The following is a 21,329-nucleotide window of genomic DNA, read 5'->3' on the forward strand; positions in this document are numbered from 1 at the left end:
ATTCAAAACCTCTTAACAAAGTTGGTTTAATAGCCATTTTGTAAATCCTCTAACAAGGTGACAATTCAGTTGAATTTTTTTAAAGACCTCTGACAAGGCCACTTCTAACAGGGTGATTAAATCCTCTAACAGGGTCACACCTAACAGTGTGTTTTGTAACCTTTAACAGGGTTGGCTCCTAACTGGGCTCACTTCAGAAGAGTGAAAATGTTAGGAATAAGGTGTCTCAACCTTGTATAATTCCTATTCTTATTATTATTTGTTTTGTAAAATGTATTTTTGCAAATAATATGTAAATGTGAGTGTACATGTCTAGTTGGCATGTTGATCACTTACATGTGTCGGCATCTTGAAGTGTGTGAAGGAGATCATGGCTAAAATGGTTATGATGGATTCTTATGATGCATAAGAGCTATTTAAGGAATGAGCTATGATAGGTGTAAGAGCATCTTATGACATGAGGTGTATTTGGGCACCCAAGAATGAGTGGTTGGTGTGTGTAAGAGAATATGCCAAAAATAGGTTGGTATGATGGATTCCCCTACACTTCTCTTGTGACCACTATTTTTGGCGGATTCTATGACAAGTTGTCATTGTCTATTCAAGGGATGGATGCCCTTTTATTGGTATTGGATGTACATGTGGCATTATGCATGTTTCTTGGTGGTTGAGCCATGAAAAATGCCCAACTCCTTTGTGGGCAGGTTGTTGGGTCTTAAGATGTTCATAAAATGAGTATTGCATGTTGTAATGCAATAGTGTGATAGATGAAAGTTTGTAGGTATTGAGGTACTGCTGGAGTCTTCTATTGTTGATGTTGAACTTGCATTGCAAGTGTATTGTAATCTTGTGTTGAAGATAATACATTGTGTAGGTTCTGGAGGGGTGGGGTTGTTTTACCAAAAGGTTTTTCCCCACCAGCAAATCTTTGTGTTATGTGTTCTTTCTCTATCTATTTTTTGTATGTATGGTTGGCTACAATATTGTTGTTTACATGATATTGAATCTGTAAGTGTAGAAGATTTTTAAAAGGATTTGCACCATACTTTCCTTATGAGATTAGTGTAGGAAGTTGTTTCCACACCTGAGTTTCCTTACAAAAAATTGGTAACTAGTTACTTGGTGGTTTTTCCCAAATTGGGTTTCCACGTTAAATCTAGTGTCTCTTGTGTTCATCATTATTTCTTTATGCATGCATGTTAACCACTTTAAATTCTTAATAAGTTAATAGAACATCTATCAAGTTTCAGCATTTATTTGTGTGGTTATCAAGTGTCAGCAACAACTTTATTTTAAGACATCCAAGGATTTGTGGATTTATTTTTGTGGTAACTGATTCACCCCTCCCCTCTCAGTTACTCCATCTCTATTTCCAACAAGAAATAGATCTCAGAGAAGATCTAATGATGGAGAGAAACCTAATGGTGAGAAAAAGTAGTTTGTTTGTTACAAATGTAATAGTCCTATATACATTGCAAAAAAATTGCAAAGCACCTAAAAATCATTATAGAAAAAATTAGAGGAGAAATGCACCTATATGTCAGTTATGTAATAGCTTTTGACACATAGCAAGATTCTATAGAATGGATAGAGGAAACTTGAATAGAAACCCTAATCACATAAAAAAGAACAACAACAATGATGGAAGGAATAAAAATAAAGGTAAAAACAATTAGAAAGAAGTAGTCAAAGAACATGTTGAGCAACTCAAAGAAGCATTTTGAAGGCTTGTAATCTAGAGATTTCACATACAATATTAGAACAAAAATTCTTTAATGCACCTAATGGGAAGTTGAAGTCATAGATTTTTTGTGGCTTAACCTATCTGAATTAATCTATTAAAAAGTAGGAGAGCATCACTAGTCATAAATCATGCTAGAGACAAAGTTAGAGATTGTGCAATTATAGAAAGGTAGAAGACATAGAGAGAAAGCTATGGTTTAATGCATAAGTCTTGACATGATTGTAATAAGTAGGAATTACAAGTACAAGGTCACTAGTAGATAAAGAAAATATTATGAGTGTGGTAGATACACATTTAATTCATAGTGCAATTTGAAATGATTTAAGGATCGCAAGTGAGATTTAGTTTACCATTTGTTCATGCATATTGTCTTCAGTGAATTGAAGAGTGATATGACAAAAATTGGAGGGTGCAATAAATTTTTTGAAGCCAAAAGTTGCAAAAGCCCAAAAATCATAAATTTGAGGTATTTTTACAGAGTATTGAATCTATTCAATTATAGTATTTATAGTTTTTGAGCAATTTCTAGTCAAAGAGTGCATGATGTTAGTAACAAACCAAGGTATAAGCTCAAGAAACATCCTTTTTTTTCTTTATTAGATGATCTTGTAGGCACATTTTTGCAAGTTCTAGAAAATGTGTTACACATAGAGGATATAAGGAGTTATATACATTGCAAAATTAAGAGCATAGTGATGCATAGGGATTTTAAAACCTTTAGAAAATCAAATACATGACTTCAGGCTTCACGTGCATGAATGCAGATTTTAGAAAATGCATAGAAATTTAATCAAATGAGGGTCAACACATGAAGATGTTGCCCATTCAAATCTGCATTACAACTAGGTTTTCCTGTAACCTGATATGAGACAACAATACAAAAATAAATAAATGCATGAAATTATAGAGGATCCTCCAATGGCTGACAAAGGCCATTGGAGGATCTTTAGTAAACCCCCATTTAAAGACCACTCTCAGAACAATAGAGATATCCGGTTGATAGGAAATGAAAAATAAGAAAATATCAAACTATTAAGATCTGATTTTCAGATTTCTTCCAAGATGTTGATCTAAATACAAACAAAAAAATGTATGTAGAATACTACACAATCACATATGTACAACACTAGAAACTTAAAAAATTACAGGAAAACTCAAGAACTTCATTCTATTCACTTTCTCCCAAAAAAAAAATCTCTCTCCAAAAATCTCTCTTTAAAAATCTCTCTTACAATATGCACTCTTTCTCTTTTTGAAAATCCTTCTAATGTAACTCCCAAGAAACCATCATAGCTTTCTTGTGGCAGTTACATTTTGAATGCCTAAACATGATGCTTTAGGAATATTCATCATTTTCTTCTTTTTGATTTTTCCCATAAACATTTTTGAAAATTAGAAACCTTTAACACACTCAAAATAAACTAAAATAAACTCATACTAAGTCCTAAGTGGATAATGTTGGGTAGGCTTATAAGAATGCCACCTAAACATTTCCACCACATAAGAAAAAATACATTTATTTTAAAACATAAAACTCTAAACTCACACACACAAACATTTCAAATTTCAGATTTTAAACTCAAAACTTTCTGATATTTCCCTACATTTTAGTCATATTGCAGGTTGTCTTCCTATTGCCACCAAACTTCTTGTCCCAATATACTTCTACATAAATAATGTTGCATGCTATCTTTCTATACCACTAGACTTCCTATTGCAAATGTGCTTCTGCACCACATAGGAGATGAGGAGATTCACAATGATTTAGGTAAGATGTGTAACAATGACTTATCCTTGAAGTCTAAGTATGCACACATTGAAGATTTGAATTTGGTGAAGTATATGTTCTACATAGAACTTGATAATCATGAGTGGACCCAAATTGTTTTGAGTAGAAGACATGATGATATGTTTTGGTTGGGTGACGTGTAGATTATCATTATCAATAATCTAATCCACAAATTAATAGGATTAAGCAATGAAGGTTGTAATCCTGTCAATGAGAGAAATGTCAAGAAAATTGTGGAGACTAACCTAAAAGCCAAGTTTGACAAAAGGGATATGAAGGTTGATCCTACTCAGGATAAAGGATTCAATTTTTTGACTAAGATCTTAGGGTACAAGTTAAACCATGGATTAAGAGTCAACTCACTACTAGCTATATTTCTTAATGTAGCATATGTGATGGCTTTTGAAATAGGGAAAGTGAATTTGTGCAAAATTGTTAGATTGTAACTATTGGATAATATTGAAAAGATAAAGAAAACAAAGAGTGCAGTGTTTAGATTTGAGTTCCTACTAACTCATTTCTTCTTTTATGTTTCAATGAAGTTTCCTAGAATAATCAAATGGGATAGTGGCAAGTGCACAATGAAGATGATAACTCAATGCTATTGATCCAAACTTGAGAATATTAGACACATTAATATTGACAAAATGATGAACTTTCAGTCTAAGATCAAACTAACGTATAGGATACCTCCCTCTATGGTGGAAAAATATAAGGATGATTTGTGCTTCAAGGTGGATACTGATAACACCTGCATGGAAGCAATGATACCTAGAGTAAAATTGATTGAGCCTATGGGCTATGAGATGAGCACATAATTAATAGAAGGGTATGGACAGATCATAGTCAAATCTGAGGAGGACATAAAATATCCTAGATGGATAACATATGATGAAAGGTTAAGGATAGTAGAATCTAAGCTCCATAGCAAAGAGAGCAAGAAGAAAGTAGAGAAAGATATAGATTCCATCCTCAAGGAATCTAGCATGTCAAGGCAAGAATTCAACAAGATAAAGAGAATTGTGTTGGAAATGAAGACTAGTGAGCAATCTAAATTGTTAGTAGCAACACCTATTGTAGTGGCATGACCCTCAGAAGAAGTAATGGTGGCACAACCATGTGCACGAGCTCCTATTGCAAAATATGCAGTAGTTGCACAAATGAAACTAGTTTGAGGTAGCTATGAAAAATAAAGGAGGCAGCCAAAGGTAGAAGCACCTACTATATAGAGGAAGTCAAGAAGACTGGTAAAGGTTAAAGAAAAACCTACAAATAAAATGGTCAAACATACCACCAACAAACTAGGAAAGAGAAGAAATACCATGCAAGTGAGAAGTTCTAAAAGCTCAAAAGATGATACTAAAGATAGACATGTTGAACAAGATGTGTAGGAAGCTAAGATAGCTATAGGAAAAAGGGCATGGAAACCAAAGGTAGAGAATTTGAACATGTAGATTATAAATCATGATAATTTTGTATAGTTAAATAAATTTTATAGCATGTATAGTAGTATGGATAGGAGGCAATTAGAGAATGCCATAATAATAAACATGATTATGAGGAATAAGAGATTTGATAGTGTTGGCTCCTGATTTAATAGTGTTTTAATAACCAAGTATATAGGGTAAGATTGCATCTATGGGCATCTATCTCCAATAATGGACACAATTCACCAAGGCTACACTCCTTCAGTTTAGGCTCTACAAAACCTAGGTGGGTGAACCTCTTAGGATCCAATTATGTGATCAGTGCAATGAGCATAATTAGAATCCAAAATAATAGATAAAAACCCCTAAATCTTCTATACTTTACAAGTACTTCATAAGCATGAAATAGCTAATGACTTGACTCATGAAATTAGCAAGGTAAGTGCAGGTTAAACTTTGAATAGCTTTCAACATAAAAGGGAAAATAATTTAATATGCTGATAACAACAAGACCGAGGTATGAACAACAAAACTTGATGATCCTATCTTTGATCAGTGCCTTATCTATTGGGCAATTACATGAATTATAACCATACACCTTCTGGAAATCTTTGACATAATTCCTACATCAAGATCCTTGATCTATCTTTCACCTTGTGAATAGACATCTATATCAATATGAATCTCATTCTTAGACAATCCCATCACAAAATCTACAAACCTTGTGATAAACATCAAGAAATTACATGGCTCTTTGTTCCACCAGCAAGACATTTCAATCACATACACTCTTAAATAGAATGCAACCTAATTCATGCTCTTTGTTCACAAATTAAAAAATATTACAAATCCATGGCCAGGAGACAAGAGTTAGATTGAATTTTGAAACCCTTAGCCATGCTTTATTTGTTTTCCTTGACACCAAATACATGAAAAGATGTACAAAAAACAATTCACTAATCACCTAATGAATCAGGACGATCTGTATAAAATATAAACTACTATTCAATACAAGAGAGAATGCTGGAAGGATGGTGTCATAGTCATGGGAACACATCAAAACTAGAACCAAAACCTAGTATCATAGTAGTGAGTAAATTTTCTCCAAGAACAAGAACAAACAATGGTCTCATAGTCAAAAAATTGGAACTTGTACAATGAGAATGAGAATCATATAGGGGGAGGTGAATTCCTAGATTTGCTCTATAATTGACATGTGTCCACTTGGAAAACCTCCTCAATAAGCTAAAAAACATCTCTCTACCTTCTCTTCGTAACTGTAAATCAAATCCTCATTATTTTGGCCTCTACAAGCAAGAAATATCTTAGATACTTGATAATGAAAAACGTAACTTATTTTTGATGTTAAAATGAACCCAAGATAAAAAGTGAAAATCAGTTAAAATGGCCTCAAGAATGCAAGAAAATTGATTAAAGTTGATTTTCTCCAGATTGAAACCCTAAAAAGCCTTTATATCTGCCTCCTAGCCAATTTTGATGATCAATGATGAAATCTACCTATTTTGCTAAGAATGCCTTGAGAATAAAAAATTGGCTTCTAGCATGAACCGATAAGCACCTGTGCAAAAAATGACCTCAAATTAAAAAAATTTAGATTTTATCAGTTTTGATGGTATATTGGAGTGCCCATTTTGGATAAAAATTGCTGTAGTTATGGCTATTTGAAAATCAGGTCTTTGTCTCATGGCTTTGCACACATTTTGCAAAAATTTGAACTTTTACAAAGTTCAAACTATATGATAAATTAGACATTATTTAAAATGTCTCATGACTACATGTGATTTTAGAGAAAAAGCCTAATTTTTTTTTTAAAAAACCTTTTGAAATTTCCCTCATACATTCCATCTGGGTCAAACTTGGTGGGCTAACCTTGACACGTGGTGCATTTTGACTAGTTTGGACCTACACAGTGGGCACCACATGGCATCACCTAATTCATCCTTGTCACTACCACATCATACTCGCTATGTCACTATAGTAACCATTGTGCATCTTTCCCTTAGTGGCATAGTGATAACCACATGATCTGCCACATGTCAAGATCTTGTGCACCATTATTTGAACTCACCACATCATCACATACATTGGTTTGTGCCACATGGCATCTTGTAGTTTGTCTGGAGCTCCACATCATCACTTAGACATTTTATACCCACTGTCGACTACCACTTGTCACTCACTGATTTGTTATCTGCATTGGAAGCAAGACCCATGTTGCATTTTACCTTGGCTCGATTTCAGACATTTTCTAGAAATTTGCTATGTCACTATAAGAAAACCTTAGATTTTTTAGCTAATGACATGGTGAGTTGCTAGATTTTGGATTTTTCTGGTGAGTTTGAAATATGATGATGTCACTAGTTTTTGTATGCACATTCATTCAAAATTTATGACTTCATCATCTCCAACTATCTGGGCATGGAGTTCACCTACATCATGCGGTTTCCAAAAACTTTGCACCTTTGAAGACACTTGTAATGTGTGTGCTTGCATATTTAATCGTTTGAAAAACTCCCCAATTCATGAGTGTGGGATTAAAAACTAAAATTTGTGCTTCCATTTTGCAAAGTGAAGCATCTAGAGGAAGTCAAAAGAAACTAGAGGCATGTAGATCACTACTTCCTCTTTTAATATCATGGAACTCCTTGCCTTCAAATGTGGACTGTGGCTATCTTCACTCTATGTGGGGAAATGATCTACTCCTCTTGCTTATGACATGAGTTTTTTTGACTTCAAAATTATGCTTCACACTAAGAATGCCTCCTCTATTTTCTTAGTATTTTTTGCTTTGTATATACTAAATACAACTTTCTTATCCAATATGCTTGCCTTGCTTGTACATTGCATGAGCTTTATTAGGTGTAGATTCCCTTTATACTAGTGTGAGCTGATTTTGAAAACCGTTGGCTGCTCCTAACATGCCAGTGACCTCTTCTGCTCTTTTTATTACATGGATTTGTTCTTTATCTTTGATGCTTTCTGTACCTTAGTAGGTTTCCAGCATGGACCTTCCTTGAAGTGTGGTCTTTCAATTTTGTGAGCTGGTCTCCTTTAGATTGAGCCATGGGCTTTGGCCTTTCTCTTAGCATGAGCTTTTAGTTCAACATACCCCTCTTTAATTTTCCCTACCTCCTGACGTGCTTTATGTTTCTTGCCTTTGAAGACTTAGGGCAATTGAATCCCCATAGTTGGAAATTATCTTATCTTTATAATCAACACCAATCACCCAAGCCAAACAAGACTAATATGATCTATATCTAGAAACCTAGACAATTTAATGAGAAGAATCCTAACAAATCTACATTCCTCTAGCAATGAAGGTACAATGAGTTTAAATATATCTACCTCTTCAACAAATTTCCTATGAAATTGTGTTGAATTCCACCATCTTATTCTTAGGTTCCCACTACTTTTTCCTTATGGGCATCATACATATATATCAGTTATAGATGGTACAAAATTTGAAATCACACCAAAGAATGGAATTATTCCTCCACCACCTTCATTTTTATTTCACCAACTTCAATTGTATTGTAGCAGAAAATATCCTTCAAAAATTGTGGTAGGGAAAAAATATTTGGCTTTGAAGTTTCTCTATGTAGATGCAAGGACATGTTCTCAGAACCTAGCACTCTCTATTCAATCTCAACATCACTTTCTAGATGCTCCCCTTTGTATTTCTTCTCCTCAAAGTAGAAATAGTGACAATACAAATCACTAAACTTTTTTAATGCTGAAATGTCCCTTTTCTGATTTTGTATGATATTTCCAACCTTTAATCAGATCTTTAAGATCAAACAACTGATATCACAAAGATCCACCAAATTAGTTAAGAAACCCCAAATTGGGGTATGTCGAAAATAGTGCCAAAAAGCTTCACAGCTTCACCTGTTATTAATAAATCTGAAAGTAGAAATTTTTACAGAAATTTGAGCAGCATAACAGCCTATAAAATTTCATTTCTAGATCTATATATCCTTTACAAAACAGCTCACAAATGTAGGATGAAAACTATGCTCATCGGGCTCCCGAAATTAACACAAAAATGCCCGGAAAAACCACAAAAACACTAATAAACTATCTTAAAAGTTTAATCATGTCCCAATAAATATATTCAGCTCTATTTTAACAGCTTAAAGTCTGAAATACAGCAGAAACCAAAACTAATATGAAATGCTCAACTGAAAACACCAAACTCATGCAAAAAACCACACCCAAAAACCCACAAATCTACACTGTTCAGCACAAAGGAAAACTCTGTATGAGCATGCACATGGAATGGCTTCAAACTCCTGTCCTTAGCCTTCCTAGAAACTTGCAAACTCTCATTCTTAGGTCTCCCTGGAAACCTGCAAACTCCCATTCTTGGGTCTCCCTCTCCACAGGTTTGGCAGCCTCTAAAGAATAACAAAGAATGAGCAAAAATCAAGTTCTGGAATGAGCCCAAAATGCCTCCAAAACCCCTTAAAAGAGGGCATAACTGTAATTCATGTCCAAGAGAGGTTAATGAAACTTATTTTAATAATAATTTTCATTTATTAGTCCAACGGTTTTCAAAGATTAACCCCCTTTTTCCGAAACTTCACTTTCTAGGGCCTGCCTGCCTTAGCAAAGATTTTCTTTTTTAATTATTTGAAAAGGGGACATGACAAGTCCTCCCCTCCCAATAATTTCTTGTCCTCAAGCAATGGCTGAACAATAAACCAATCAATCCACCTAGATCCCAAATGTAGTCATGAACTATACTACTACCAATTAACACAGGCTCCTGCAATATCCTCTGCAATATGACCAAGAGGAATCCATAATCAAATTGACAATTATAGCTCAACCAAACTCTGAAATCACCACTACCATAATCAAAAACCCATGAGGCACAAACTCTTAGAACATCAGAACCCAAGTAAAGTGGACAAATCAAACTACCAACACATTAAATACCATCAACGCATCCCACTGGCCTATATGGAATGTACAATCCAACTCTGCAAGAATGGTGAACCCTCTCGAATGAAACTGTACCAAGTATGGAGAATCCACACACTGTACAACTCCTACAGTCAACACAACTCTGCAAATCATCGGCCACTATCTCATAACCATAACTCCCATACACTGTTGATGGTGAAAAGACATTACAAGATAAAGAGTAAGAAATGGAATCCAAACCAAATTTGTCTGCCATCAACTCCTTAGCACAAGGATCAAATGCTAACTGATGTACATAACCCTACAATATAATGTTGATAAAAAAAAACAACCTCAGTCAACAGCTCACCATGAAGAAGTGATACAACCCACTGTGACTAATCACTAGCTAAGTCAAGAGATGTCATAGCCAAAGGAGTAGAATCAATAACAACACCTGCTAAAGCATCACTCCAAAACTCTTGCTCTAAGTCATGTATTATCAACCTATCAATTGCAGGACCTATCACCATGTCATGCCCATCACAACTCTCATCCCGAGGCATCAAACTATCCCATAACTGATGATAAGCACTAGGAACCAAAGTACATCTCTGTATCATCATCTCATCAACATGGTCATCAAAGGTAGATAGATGAGCATACCTCACAGTGTAATGCCGATAGAATGCACCAATCTCAATCAGTGGATCAGACTGCAATCCAGATGTAACTAACTGCAATCGATCATTAACCAAGTTGGAACTGACTACTACCTCTGAAGACATTGCGAAGGGAGTAGTATTACTAGTAGGAACCATGCCAACTATCAGCTCACCAACGTCACACATGGTCTTTGATACAACATCTCTAGTCTTCATGCCATTAGTACTAGAGGTCACCACCATGTCAGGCACACCACAAAAATCTGCTACAGCACCCAACTCAATTGAACCTGACTCTACTGGGAATGAACCTAATATGCCAATGTTAGTGTCAAGGATGGATGCATCCCCATCTCCACTGTCTCTAACAATCTCGGCCATGGACATCCTCGGATCACCAAACACCACAGCTTGTGACTGTATAGAATTAGGTAAAGATTGTAGTCACTCTAACTCCATGGTCACCTTAGCCAAATGAAACTATGACTCCTTGAGAGCCAACTGTGTACTCTCAAGAATCTCAGAAGTCACCTCAAGCTGCTCAGTAAGCTCACTCACCTCATCTTCCTTGGCCAACAATGCATCATATGTTGTACTTCCCCACTCCATAAGATAATCTCTGTCGGCTACCAACTGCATATAATTTTGTCTCAAAATCCGAATAGCCTCCCATAAAGAGTGGATCTCTGTCAAGGAAAGATAACTTCCTCCCTACTCATCACTAGTAAGAGAACCCGATCCATAAACTGCTAACAACTAACGAGGAGCATCTAAATGTTGGCAAGTGATAGCAATGTCTTGGTCACTAACTCTCAACTGATTAGACACATGATGGCACTGGCTTGACTATCTCCTACAAACCTCCTCTGATGCACTATCTGAAGGAGTGTCCTCAAAGTTACTAGTCTCTAGAGTATTACCATCCATATCCTGTGAATCAAATCTAAAGCTCATATCAACATATGGAGTATCAAAAACATTAGCATTGCTGTCCAACACCTCTGTACCAAAGGAAACTAAGTCTTCAAAATTTCCCACTGCATCCTCCTGGATGTCATCAATGCCAATATGATCCTGGGACTCATCTATACACACTACCAAATATGAAATATCATCAAAACATTCCAGCAAGTATGATCGACTGGATATATGAACAAAGCCCAACATTGGTGTATAAAAACTAATACCAACATCAAACAAGATACTGGCACAAGAAAAGACAACACCATGTAATCTGCTAATCAAATCCATGATAGCACCCAAACAAAAACTGCTACCAAAAAGTGTTAAAGATCTCCAGTCAACTGAATCCCAAATGCCAATATAACAATCTCGAGTCCATATCTGTAAACTAGAATCAACTGATAACTCAAGCAAACTCCTCACCTGAGTAATATGACCAATACCAACTAACTCAACATACCTATCATGATGAGATAATGAAGTCATAATACTATCTTGGTTCACCTTCAGCTGGCTGGACAAATCATGTGAAGTACTACCAGCCTCAACCTCATGTGATGAAGCATCTAACTGTGCCTGGTACTCTTTCTCAGCAAAGTCATGAATGCTCAATGTCTACTCATCTCTACCAAGTATCTCACCATCCTGCACAACAACATCCTCATAATCATCATCTGAACCCACTACACTGTAGTCACTGCCTGTTGTAACTATACCATCTTGAATACCTGTGGCATCACCTTTTGACGACCTATAAACAATTGTCTCAATTTGAGTATCAAGTTGACTGTTACTATCAATCTGTGTGATATCCTTTCCCACCACCTCCTATGGCAGAGTAGAATCTGAGACCTCTACCTGGCTATCAGCTAGTTTCTCAAACTCCTCATGCAAGTTCTTGGGAATTGTGTCATCTGTCCTGTGAGAGAATTTGCCAAATAGAAATCCAGTCAACTTATCCACCTTAGCTGGGTCAGATAACATGTCATTTATACAGTGGTGCTCAACCAACTATTTAGACATGTCATGGCTTATTTTCATAAGTTTATCTCAAATGTCTAAATAACCATCCTTTCTACTATTTTGACTCTGGCTATCAATTGTCCAAGATCGTTCCCTCTGAGACTCTGTACTATACCTGTCCATTCTGGATAAAGTAGAGTGTAACCCCAATAGGATATAACTTATTCAAGCACCAAGAATTAACATGCAAATGATTAGAAGTAGCATGCAACCATAGATTTGGACATGCAACTGATTAGAAGCAACATGTAACCACCAAATTATGACATGCAAGATCTGGGTAGTTGTCAAAACTGACATGCAAGATCTGGGTAGTTGTCAAAACTAACATGCAAACTTCTACAACCACCAAATTCACCAAGAACTAACATGCAAATGATTAGAAGTAGCATGAAACCATAGATTTGTACATGCAACTGATTAGAAGAAACATGTAACCACCAAATTATGACATGCAAGATCTGGGTAGTTGTCAAAACTAACATGCAAGATCTGGGTAGTTGTCAAAACTGACCTGCAACTTCTACAAACCCTCAGGCTGGCAAGATCATGGCTTTGATACCACTGAAATGTCCCTTTTCTGATTTTTTATGATATTTCCTACCTTTAATCAGATTATTAAGATCAAACAACTGATATCACAAAGATCCACCAAATTTCTTAAGAAACCCCAAATCGGGTATGACGAAAATAGTGCCAAAAAGCTTCACAGCTTCACCATTTATTAATAAATTTGAAAGTAGAAATTTTTACATAAATTTGAGCAGCATAACAGCCTATAAAATTTCGTTTCCAGATCTATATATCCTTTACAAAATAGCTCACAAATGTAGGACGAAAACTATGCTCATCGGGCTCCCAAAATTAACACAAAAATGCTCGAAAAAACCACAAAAACACTAATAAACTATCTCAGAAGTTTAATCACATCCCAATACATATATTCAGCTCTATTTTAACAGCTTAAAGTCTGAAATACAGCAGCAATCAAAACTGATATGAAATGCTCAACTGAAAACACCAAACTCATGCAAAAACCCACAAATCTACACTGTTCAGCACAAAGGCAAACTCTGTATGAGCATGCACATGGAATGGCTTCAAACTCCCATCCTTAACCTTCCTAGAAAATTGAAAACTCCCATTCTTGGGCCTCCCTGGAAACTTGCAAACTCCCGTTCTTGGGTCTCCCTCTCCACAGGTTTGGCAGCCTCTGAAGAATAACAAAGAATGAGCAAAAATCAAGTTCTGAAATGAGCCCAAAATGCCTCCAAACCCCTTAAAAGAGGACATAATTGTAACTCACATCCAAGAGAGGTTAATGAAACTTATTTTAATAATAATTTTCATTTATTAGTCCAACGGTTTCCAAAGATTAACCCCCTTTTTCTGAAACTTCACTTTCTTGGGCCTTCCTGCCTTAGCAAAGATTTTCTTTTTTAATTATTTGAAAAGGGGACATGACAAATGCATAGCCTAGCTACACATCTAATCCCTGAATTATGTCTTTCTTGTATCTTCATTATTTATGTCAATTTTGGCAACAAAAGCTTCTCTTTCAAAACTCAAGGAGAACTATCTCTTTAAAACTAGATAGTTGAAGATTGTTTCAATCACTTATGTAGGTGATATTGGTAATGCTATTACTATCAAGACTTTGAGCAACTGATGAAATCAGTCAAGCCCCAAAGTGGTTTGGCTAATTATTTTTTCATTTTCAAACACTTGAACCATCAAATTGATCCATTGGTCACCTTGTACTGATTCAAAACACATTTGACCTTCTAAACAATCATTCAAAACTGATTTTACCATTATTTTGCAAACTATCAATTTAATGCTAGAGGGTCCTTTGATTGGCCTTAAAAACTAACCAAAAACCCTTATTTGGCTCTAAAAACTAGCACATTGACTCTTTGTTCCACATTCTTGCACCATGTCAAATCTTGTCTCATGATGAATTTGGAGTCAAAAGATATTTTCTATCAAAGTTGACCTCTCAGAACTGCCTACAAGAAAATATGTCAGAAAACCACAAATCACATTTAGAATTGGTTTTGAAAATAGGGAAAACTGACACTTGGGAGAATGAAAATTGAGCCATTAGTTCACCATCACGAGGAGAGTATGGATCTAAAATTTGGACTCATGGTGAATGATAGGATGCAAATGGTGAGCAGTTAAAGTAGGCTACTCAAAATTTGCAGATTGGAATAATGGCAAAAAAGCAATTTTTACAAATGGAATTGACTTGTGAAAGTGTGCAAATAGATTTTTAAAGATTTGATAATCGATGAACTTAAAGTATTTTTAGAGTAAAATGTTGTGGTACAATCCATTTGATCTCACCTATCACAGATTAGGAGTTATAGCATCACAAACAGGGGTTCTAATAATTCTGCTCCTTTTCACACCAATAAAAAGTTAGAAATTTCACTTGGAATTGCATTTGAAAACTGATCAAATAGATTTTTCATAAGCTCAAACTTGAAACATAACAAGTCTCTAAACCCTAAAATGCAACACAAAAGGAAATTTCTCTTTTGGGTCAACTTGGTCAAAGTTATCGTTGGTCGAGAAGGGCTTCCCAAAATTTTCAACAATTTGCATCAGCAGACAATAATAAATGACCAACTTTGAGGGATTCAAAACCTAGCCAAAAAAACTCAAAATGACTCAAAACCTAAAACATCAGTTCTGTGGTATGGACACAAAATACTCCCAAGTGGTGAGTCATGAAATATTACGAGGTGTGAGATATTCAATGACAAACACAACCTCCTATTGCTATTTGACACAAGTGAAAATGCAGATTTGACAACTGCTCAAAATAGGACCTCACGAAATGACTCCAAATGAAAATTTAACTTCATAGAATGCATAGACATACTAAATGGAAGGTGTTAGAAATATTAAACACCTCATGGGGCTCAAAGGTACAGCCAAGTACAAACTCATCAGAAAGCATTTATAAGGCTTGATTTTCTCAACGATGCTCAAAATTTGGCCTTCAATTTTGAGCGCCAATAGATAGCATTTAGAATAAAATTATTGAAGACCTATACAATAGTTTTATTAATAGGAAGAGAAGACTAGTAGAAGAAGAATTGGACATGAGGATCACATCCATAAACAAGTTATGTGATGTTGGGTCAAAAGAAAATTCTGACAAAATTTTGAAGGGTATTTGATGGGGTCAAGCCAAATAACAGAATGAACACAATAGGAAGGGGAAAAATTTTATTAACTATGTAAATATGCTAATACATTTAGTACAAAGAAAATAGACTTCAAAACATGCCCTAAGGGCTTACAATAGTATAAATCTGGAGATAATTTCTCTTTTTAGTACGTCCTCTCAAACTCCACTCCGAACTGCCTTTTACAATGCCAAAAATGTTCTTAAATAGAACCCAAAGGGTTAAGGATTAGGAATATATTCTAGAAAGTGCTAGTTGGCATCCACCAACCAAGTAGTAGGCTCTAGAAGCAATGTTAGAATTTGGCACAAAACTAGAAGAATCCAAAAATGGTAATCGAACTTTCGGGAGGCATAACTTTTGAACCGTAGCTCTGATTGACGAACCATTTACATTTTTGAAAATATCTCAAAGATCTCTATAGCCCTATGGAGGAGCTTTGCTCATCCCCCATTTTTTGGCCCTGTAAAAGGTCATTTAATGCCCCTAACCTGACTTTGAAGCATTCTTAAGAGGTCTCCAGAAACTGAAAAACTGTGATAACTTTCAAACTGTCGGGCCTTTTGACCTAATTTTTTTTTGGAATGCTCTAAATTACAATGAAAATCATCCAACCAATTTTCACTTTCTAATTTACCAAAATTGTGGCTCAATTACATAATCTTATTTTTCTAGCATTTACACGTGTCCCAAGGTGATTAAAAACTCTAACCCAGAACACTAATAGTGGAACTGTGAGAGTTGGAACTTTTATTTGACCCAAATGGGTATCTAGAAATGAAAACACATGAAACAAAAACTAAGTCTAAGTACATTTTTTTGGGTGACATAGGATTGCCCTTATGCCTTTGGATGTTCCTGCATCAGACACCTAGGGTAGATTGAAAAGTGACCTTGTCACTTTATGGATGGTAGAGGAAATCCCAAATGGGAAACCTCAACTGTTGATATCCAAGTTGAGTCCTCTATCAACTCTCCTTTCCAATTGACCAGATACTCTTCATACTACCTATTTCTGGTACTCCTACCCATACGACTATCCAAAATCTCCTCTATCTCCTCCTTCTTAGAAGTAAGAATTGGACATGGCTCTAACATCAGCTCCTCACTTGCATCATCATCATGATACTCTATTAAGTCTACAATGTTGAAAATAAGAGAAATTTGAATTCCATCTGGAAACTCTACTTCATATGCATTTCCTGAGTCATGTTTCTTCAAAATTTTGTAGGGGCCAAATTTCTTCATCTTCAGTTTGTTGTAAGTACCGGTTGGAAATCTTTCTTTTCTTAAGTGTACCATGACTACATCCCCTACTTCGAACTCCTTATGTCTTCTCCTTTGATCAGCCCTAGCTTTATACTGTTGGTTCATCTTGGTAATCTATGCTTGGACCTCCTCATGTAGATGCTTGATATGTTCAGCAAATTCTTTAGCTTCAGCACTTGTCCTCTCCACTTGCTCTATCTTCCTTAATTTTGGTGCAGTCCTTAGGCTACTTCCATATACAATTTGGAATGGTGATCTACTAGTATTCCTATTTATAGAGTTATTGTAAGAAAACTCTACTTGTGGTAGAATCAAATCCCACCCCTTGGGCTTATTCCCAACTAAACAACTCAACAAATTGCCCAGAATTTTATTTACCACTTCAATCTATCCATTATACTGGGGTGATGTGTAGAACTGAACTTCAAGTCTATTCTCAACTTCTTCCACAATGTTCTCCAAAAATACCCCACAAATTTAGTATCTCTGTTTGGAATTATACTCCTTGGGAGACCATGTAGTCTTACCACCTCTTTGGAAAAAAATTCTGCAATATGGATAGCATCATGAGTTTTGTGGCATGGAATGAAATGTGCCATTTTGGAGAACCTATCAACCACCACAAATACTGATTCATTACCCCTTTGTGTCCTTGGAAATCCGAGAACAAAATCCATACTTATGTCCTCCCATAGCTTTGATGGAATAGGCAATGGTTGATAAAGTCTAGTATTGTGACTAAATCCCTTGGCCACTTAACAAACCTAGCAATTTTGTACAACCTTCTTCACATCCTGTGACATTTGAGGCCAAAAATAATGTTCTTTGAGAATGGAAATGGTCTTATCTCGACCAAAATGTCCTTCCATCCCTCCACTATGTTTCTCTTTAATCAAATTTTCCCTCATGGAACTCCTTGGAATGCACAATTGATTGCCCTTGAACAACATACCATCCTGAATCAAATAGTCTAGCCACTTGGTTCTATCTATAGCAATAGGCTCTTTACAAGCTTTCCATGCTTCAAAAAAATTAGGATCTTTAGGGTATAGATTCTTGAGTTCAGAAAACCCAACTACTTCAACCTACATTATTGTAAGCAACAACTGTCTCCTACTTAATGCATCTACAACCCTATTAGATTTTCCACTTCTATGCTTAAACAAAAATGTATAGCTCTGTAAGAACTCTACCCACTTCATATGCCTTTGATTCAATTTACCTTGGCTATTTAGGTATTGTAATGCCTAATGATCAGTATACAAAACAAATTTCTTTGGAAATAAATAATGCCATCATTTCTTTAAGGCCTGAACTATTGCATAGAACACTTGTTCATAAATAGAATACTTCTTTTTTGCATCATTCAATTTTTCACTAAAATATGCAACAGGCTTACCTTCTTGGCTTAATACAGCCCCAATAGCACTACCACTAGCATCATAATCCACCTAGAACACCTTTCTAAAATCTAGAAGTGCCAACATAGGTTGTTTTTTCACCTTCTTCTTTAGCATTTCAAACCTTCTCGCAGCTACTGCAGTCCACTTGAACTCTTTTCTATCCCCTCTTATTGTGTTAGTTAGGGGTACACATATGCCACTAAAATTCTTAATGAACTTGTTGTAAAAACTAACCAAACCATGAAATGATCTCACCTCAGTAGCAGATCTTGGAGTAGGCCATTCCAAGATGGATTTTACCTTCTCTAGATCCATTTTAAGACCTTTAGGTGATATAACAAACCCCAAGTAGACTAACTCCCTTTTTGCAAAGATACACTTCTTCATATTAATTAATAGTTTCTCTTCCCTCAACCTCTCAAGAACACTATGAATATGCAATAAATGTTCTTCCAAAGTCTTGCTAAAAATTAAAATATCATCCAAATAAATAATAACAAATTTTCCCAAAAAATTCTTAAGTACTTCACTCATAAGCCGCATGAAGGTGCTTGGGGTGTTTGTCAATCCAAAGGGTGTGACTAACCACTCATAAAGACCATCCTTGGTCTTGAAGGTAGTTTTCCACTCATCTCCTTCTCATATTTTTATCTTGTGATAGCCACTCAAACAATCCATAAGATCATTCATTCTTAGCAAAGGAATCCGATACTTGATGGTTATCCTATTTATAGCTCGAGAGTTCATACACATTCTCCACTCTCCATCCTTCTTTGGTCCCAGTACTATAGGTACTGCACATGGACTCAAGCTCTCCTGAATCAACCCCTTCCTCAATAGCTCCTGAACCTATCTATTTAGCTCCTCAGTTTCAGTAGGGGGTAAGTGCACCAAGTTGTGGTGCCAATAAGATGACACCTTTTTTTTCATTCTACTTTTACAAAGCGTGCACACACTATGGCTTGGGTGTGCCAAGCCATAGTGCATACGCACTATAGTGTGAATGCATTAAAGCACGTGCATACTTTTCAAAAAAAAATTACAAAGCGCATACATGCTAGTTAAAAGTAAATTTAAAAGGCTTTAAATAGCACATGCATGCTATAGCGTGCATGCACTATTTAAAACTTTTTATTCTACCAAGCCTAATGTTTGGATTTGCCTTGGGGATCCAACCTAAAGCTTTGGAGTCTATAAATTGGTCGAAGATGTGTTTTTCTGCAAACATACAAAAAATGATTGATTTTTCTTGTGTGCTCTCCTTCTAGTTTTCTCATGGTTTAGCATCGATAAAATCAGGTTACATGATATTGTAGTTCTGTGTGTTAGCTACACAACCATATAATTTATTTTTTATTTGAACTATTTCAAGCCTTTCATCTATAATTTCTTTTGAATGTATGTCCATTTTTTGTCAAAAACCAACATGTACTAATTGGGCTGTAGATTTTAGCTTATTCATCGAATTTGCAACAACTTAGTTTTTTAGAAACTAGACTCCATTATACACACTTTGAAAAAAAGAAGTTTTGATTTTAGATTAGTTTTCAATCATTTCTAGGGGGAGCACACAGATATTTTACATTTTTGGGATGTTTTTAATTAAAAAATTCATTAAAAAAAACACACATTATAAAATTACCCAAAAATTTTGGGATAAACTGTTAGTGTTAGGTAACTTTTGATTGGAGCGATTAAAGATTTTCAAAAAAAAAGTTAAAATTTTAGAGGGGCCACACTTTGTACTATGTTATGTTTTTTTGGAAAAAAAAATAACACTTTTTGTGGCCCCTTTTTTGAGGACCTAAAACTAAATCATTTTGAAAAAAAATTAGTAGTTTACAAAGTAGATTCAAACGACTATGACTTTTTTTTTTGTCATATCTTAAAATTTTGAGTGTAACTATCTTCAAATTCTTGTTAAAGCCTAGAAATTGTTGATTTCAGGAAAAATGTGTCCACTTATACCCCCCTTTTGGCACCACAACTTGGTGCACTTACCCTAGGAGTCATCCTGTGAGTAGCCTTGTTAGGAAAACTAGCTCTTGGGATCAAATCTATCTGATGACTGATTTGCCTTACCAATGGCAATCTTTCTAGAACATTATCAGAGATGATATCTCCAAACTCACCTAGTAAATCTGAAACTTCAAGTGGTATTTCACTACTACCTTCTTTATCTTTCCTAGGAATCAAAGCATAGCACATATGCCGATGTTTCATACCATCTAAAAACTTGTTTCCATCAACAAGACAAATCCTAGCACTACTACATACCTTTTCGCCTTCCTTTTTCATGGGCTTCAATTTGTGGCGAACTCCATCCTTTGTTAGAGAGTATGTGTTTGCATGACCATCATGTACTGCATGCCTATCAAACTGCCACGGTCTACCCAACAATAGATGGAAAATATCCATTGAAATAACATCACAAAGAACTTCATTATGGTAACTCCCAATTTTGAAGTTCACTAAACATTGTTCACTTACTAGGACCTTATGGTCATCCTTCACCCAAGTGATCGGATAGGGCTAGGGGTGTTTCTCCCTCTTGAGCTTCATTTTAGAGACCATCTCCTCTAATACCAAGTTGTTAGTGCTACCACCATCAATGATCACATCACAACATTTATCCTCACACTTGCACCTGGTATGAAATAAACTCCTCCTTTGTCCTAGTTCAATCTCACCATTTAGTAGGACCCTTTCATTTACTAAAGTCTCTCCTCTTTTTGCATCCTCTAAATGTGATAATTGTGCATCCTCATCGACATGAGAAACCCTAGCTTGACCCTCAGCTCTCCTATCTTTCCTTCCTTGTCATTGAGGGCATTAAAAGGCATGATGACCTTCTTTATTGCAATGGAAATAGGTACCATGGAAACCTCCTCTTCCTCTCTGATTTCCAAAGTCTTGA

The sequence above is a fragment of the Cupressus sempervirens genome, chromosome 8 (genome assembly GCF_028749045.1).
Source record: "Cupressus sempervirens isolate cs-2001-9-10 chromosome 8, ASM2874904v1, whole genome shotgun sequence".
Taxonomy (NCBI): domain Eukaryota; kingdom Viridiplantae; phylum Streptophyta; class Pinopsida; order Cupressales; family Cupressaceae; genus Cupressus; species Cupressus sempervirens.